Source organism: Nannospalax galili, unplaced genomic scaffold (assembly GCF_000622305.1).
Source record: "Nannospalax galili isolate Female #2095 unplaced genomic scaffold, S.galili_v1.0 scaffold433, whole genome shotgun sequence".
NCBI lineage: Eukaryota > Metazoa > Chordata > Mammalia > Rodentia > Spalacidae > Nannospalax > Nannospalax galili.
The window spans coordinates 8,345,719-8,351,177 of record NW_008338715.1 but is presented as its reverse complement, the minus strand read 5'-3'; the positions used below and the strand labels follow the sequence as shown (position 1 = coordinate 8,351,177).

Here is a 5,459-nt window from a genome sequence, read left to right as displayed (position 1 = left end):
CAGACATGCCTGAGATGTCTCCTAGGTGAGTCTAAATCCAGCCAAGTTGAAAATGAAAATGAACCACCAGAGATGAGTCTTTTCAATGTAATTCCTGTTTATTCACAATGCAGCCTACATGCAATATGCTTTTTAATTCTTATTTTGGATGCTAGTCATTTTAAAACTAAACTTTTTGAGCAATCTTTTCTTTTTAATCATTTCTCATTTCCCATTTGCTATAGTGAAATTATGCACATTACATGCATATGTTTATGTAGACTAACTTTATGTCAGTTACTTTTCTAAGTCTTTAAATTAATGAAGTTATTTAATTCTTAAACAAGCCTAGGAGGCTGGAATTATAATTAATCCCACTTAACAGATGATGAAATTAAGTCACAGTGCAGTAAAATGATTGTTAAAAGCACCCAATACTCCTGTGGTACCAAGATTCGAACACTGACCATTCGGATCCAGAGTTTGTACTCCGTGTCACTATGCAGTAATTCTGTTAAGTCCAGTATAATCATATCCTTTTTATTACCCTGGTGAAATTCCATGTCATTAGATTTACTGCAATCTCTCAAAACTGTCATGATTCTTTTGTGATCCTTGTGTTGTCATTCACTGTCTACAATTGACCTAACAACTTCACACCTTTCATAAATATAAAAACCATCCATCAAGTACTCTATCTACTTACCTATTGATCCATCTTCATCAATCCATTTATAAATGAAATATCATTCATCATTTACTCAGAGGATCTGAGTCATTAGCGGATGAGAATTTGACAGTATCTTGAGTTAAATGCACATTGCCTGTGCTTCCCTTGTGATACTTTCTTCTTTTTAAAATAATGCTTTTATTAATTCCCCAAGAATTGCATATGATGTATTTTGACTCTATTCCACCTCTCCCCTATTCTCCACTCAGATCCACCTCCACTTCCTTACCTTCCCCAGCTTCATGTCATCTTTTTTTTTCACATAATTCTTTTTATGTGTATGAGTATATTGCCTGCATGTATGTGCATGCACCTGTGTTGTGCAATGCCCGTGGAGGTCAAAAGAGGGCATCAGATCCCCTGAAACTGAAGTTAATGGACTATTTCTAGCTGCTGTGTGGGTGCTGGGAACCAAACGTGAGTCCTCTGGAAGAGCTGCCAGTGCTTTTAACTGCTGAGCCATCTCTCCAGTCCCATGTCATCTTTATTTATATTTATTTTTCCATACAGTTCAATTTGTGTTCCTCAAAGACTCCTGTGAAGAAAAATCCCTTGGAGCACAGGGAGTGTGTTCAAACTACCAGGGGTCACCTCCTAAAGGAAAACGGATTCTCTCTCTCCCAGTTGCTATTATTTGCCAAGAGTTCCTCAGCTAGTTTGTGGTGTTTCCTTCTCACCTCCTGCCTACATGCTGGAATTTTGTCTCACTTAAGATTTCATAGGTCTTGTGCGTGCTGTCACAGCTGCTGTGAGCTCATTTGTGCAACTTACCTGTTGTGTCCAGAAAAACACCGTGAGATTGTAGTCATCCACTGCCCCTGGCTCTTATATTCTTTCCATTCCCTTTCTTCCACAAAGATCCCTGAACCTTGGGGGAGGGGTGCGAGATATATATATATATATATATCCCATTTAGGGATGAGTACACCATGGTTTCTTATTCTCTGCTCATCAACCAGCTGTGAGTCTCTATGTTAATTGCCACCCATTGCAAAAAGAAGCTTATCAGATGAAGGTTGAGGGATGTACTAATGCTAGACACCACAGTCTAGCAAGTAAAAGGCGCTGTGCCAGGAATGAGTTACCTCTTTTTGGAGTTGTTATTCAGGGGTTCCCAAGACCCCCAGACATTACTGGTTATTTCCATTGCCCTTGCTTACTTTCTAGAAATTGATATTAAGACCGTATTGCTGAAGATACTACATATTTGAATTATAGAACATGGAGAATTACAGTTGGTACTGACTTGGAAGCTTCATCCTTATTGACTTGATTTCATAGGCTAGAAGACGCCATGCATACTGTTGGAAAAGAAAAGTAATCATCAGTCTTACCCAGCTGGGAACTTTGTGAGCTACAGTTATGACTGACCTGGAAAGCTGTGCCCACTGGGACAATAGTGGCACAAATGTTATTAGAGTAACCAAACACTTTCTGGTTGTACTTAGGGCTTTCCCATAGATATGATATGTTTTTTAATTCTTATGCTCTGATGAAGAATGTTTGTCAAATTATGACTGGAAAAAGGTGATCCAAATTTACTACAAAGAAATGAATGCACACACACCTATCTATCTATCTATCTATCTATCTATCTATCTATCTATCTATCTATCATCTATCTATCTATCCATCCATCTATTTATTCATCTATAACATAAGAACTCTAAATACCCAAAGATCCAATATTGAGACATGCAAGAAAGATAGTTGATATTCTAATTGATACTTTGTGGTTTTTCACTTAATACTTTTCTTAAATAATGGTACTTTAAAGATACAATTTCCCCAATTTAAATATCTAAACACGTTGATATCTTGGAGGAATCAGTGCTAAAGCTTCTCGTATTTGCAATGAGGAATTTTGGACAAGCCAGTGTTGGAGAAAAGCTGCTACTGCTCTCTGCTATTCAGCCCTTTGCTTGACTTGATTTTTGCTTGTTGTTGATTACATTGTACTTATTAGAGGATGTTTATGTAGGCCCTGAGTCCAAGCCCTTTGGAGCCCAGAAGATCCTAAGTGAACCCCCCTTTGTCTTACTGCTGGACTTTGATTTTTGGCTAAGTGTGCCCAGGTCTTCCCTTTGGAAAGAAGACAGTCTATAACTTGTTTTGGATTTTACAGGCATCCACAGCTTAGAAACTATTTTTCAATGTATATTTTTATTGAATTTTTGTGCATTTTATACAATAGCTCTTAATCATATTTAGAAACCCCTCCATCTACAGCCCCCATAGACTGCCCACAGGAGTTCATTCTGTCATATATGTTAAGGCCTATTGAGTCAAGTTTGTGTACCCAGATGCCCCTTGGTGTGAGTTCATCCATTGGAGCCTGGTTAGCCTATCTAGTGTTGCTCTCTTAAAGAAGATCAACTCTCCCTCACCCAGCAGTGATCAGCTGCCAATAGTTCAGACTGCCAATAGATCAGCTGCCTCAGCTCAGGTTGAGGCCTCCTGCCCATTTCACCTACTCTGTGCTGTTTTTTTTTGTTTGTTTGTTTTTGTTTAATTGCGTTTGCACAGATCTTGTACATGCTGTCACCATTGCTATAAGTTCATATGAGCAAGTAACCAGGAGCCACTTAGGGACCATTGTAGAAAGGGGACTAGAAAGATAAGAGTCAGGGGTGTTGATTGACCATGAAAGACTTTTTAATGAGATTTTGAATTTTTAAAGTTTGAAATTTTACAGACTGTGGGACTTTTAAAGTTGTACTGTTTTGTATTGTGATATTAATAATATCATATTTTGGGAATAAGAAATGGAAAGGTTGTGATTTAATAGTGATGTGTTTGTACATCAAGTCGTCAAGGGGTTCATTGTGTTGGCTAGCTTCAGTTGTCAAACTTGACACACCTGGGTAGAGGGAACTTCAGTGGAGGAATTTCTTCCGTTGGATTGGCCTGTAGCCATGTCTGTGGGGACAGTTTCTTGATTATTGAGTGATGTGGAAGGGTTCATCTCACTGTGGGCTGTGCCACTCAGCAAGTAATCTTTGGTTTTATAAGAAAGCAGACTGAGCCCAGGCCAGAGGAGCAGGCCAGTTAGCAGCACTCCTCCATGGTCTGAGCTTCAGCTTCTGCCTCCAGATTCCTGCCCTGAGTTCCTGCCATGACTTTCCCCAGTGATGAACTGTGACTTGGTGATGTAAGATAAAATAAACCCTTTCCTTCTCAAGTTGTTTTTGGTCAGTGTTTCTATCACAAAAAAAGAAAGTAACTAGAACAGAGGCTCCTGTTCAGTATCTCACATGGTGGTTTCACAGAGCTTCACACACTGGCAGAATGAACTGGCAGCTATTTCCTCAGGGTAACTCAATGAGATCTGGCACTGAAGACATGGCTTCTGGCTGGACTCCTCCTCCATGGCTAGGCACAGTGACAAGCTGTCCAGAATGATGCTCAGTTTGCCATTACTAATGAGCCATTTAAAACAAGTGAATAAGGAGAACCTTCTGGAGATGAAAAGTAAGTTCCTGGCCTGGATATTCAAGCTCCTAGAGCAGGTGCTGGTGATGGAGGAGCAGCTGTGGCCTCTACACCAGTTTTGCCCAGGTCCAGGCAGAGTGCCTGGCTGAGAACTACCAATACCTCTCCAAGGAGAGGTCACTGGCAGGGAATAAGCCAGCCAAAGCTGTCCTGCACAAGGTTCTGAACCAGCTGGAGGAGTTGCTGAGCTATGACATGAAGGCAGACAACACCTGCCTGCCAATCAAGCTGTCAGGAATATCCTCATCTCAGCGGGTCTTCAGATGTCTGAGTGCAGCACCATCCCCACATCCCCCCCACCGTCTTACGCCACACAGCCAGGCTACAGGGAGACCTTCAACCCTGCACCCATAAGGACCCTGACCACCACAGGCAGCAGTAAGAGCCATATGCCAGCAGTGTCTTTCATTATAGCCACTACCAACTGCCCTCCAGTGCTGGTGAAGAAGGAGAAGGAAATGGTAGGGTTATTGGTGTCACACCAGCTGGATCGCAAGGAGGCCCCAGCCAGGGAGGTGATTTGCAGACTACTGACTGGATCTCAGGCCCACCCTTTACTTAGGCCCAGCTCCCGGGGGCCCACCCCCATCTCAGGCCTTGGGGTCTGCTGCCAACCCTCTACCTACCCCACCCCTCAGGCCACCACTTTGCCGTTCTAGGAGCCCCTTTGCCATTCCATAACTCCTCTTTTCAAGAGGGGCCCCCATCTCTCTCCACCTTCACACGCCTTTCCCACTAAACTTTGAAGACTATGCTGGAGTGAAGAGGACTGGGTAGGAGATGGTTCTCAGGATCTTCCAAGTGCCTTTATCCCCCAACACCAAATATACACTGGTTCCCAATAAATGATTGTTGGAAGGAAATAAAAATTAAAAAATAAATAACTAGGACACCCTGATTATTGTCTTCTACTCAGAATTCATTGCCCTGATCTCGAAAGCAGAATGCAGTGATCACACCCACAGGACAGTGAGGACATTTCTTTTGGCCAATACCTAATTACCAACATAGTCCTTACAATAACTGTAAAAACTTCAGACTCTTCACAAGGAAAAAATTCACATGAATATTCATTGAAGTAAATAGTTTCCCTTCAAGCTTTCCCTGGAATTCAATATGTAGTTCAAATCTACACATTTATATAGAAATTTTTTATATGTCCAAGGAGATTGAAGAAATATCTCATTAAATAAAGCTGCTTGCAAGACAGAGAAGATTCCTTTTCTATATATTTAGATATTATAGATCATTCTTTTAC

At 41.2% G+C, this 5,459-nt stretch overlaps 1 pseudogene; it reads left to right on the top strand.

Annotated features, from left to right (window-relative positions):
* Window positions 1–393: 393 nt before the first annotated feature.
* LOC103734409 lies at window positions 394–4,860 on the top strand (annotated as a pseudogene).
* Window positions 4,861–5,459: the final 599 nt, after the last annotated feature.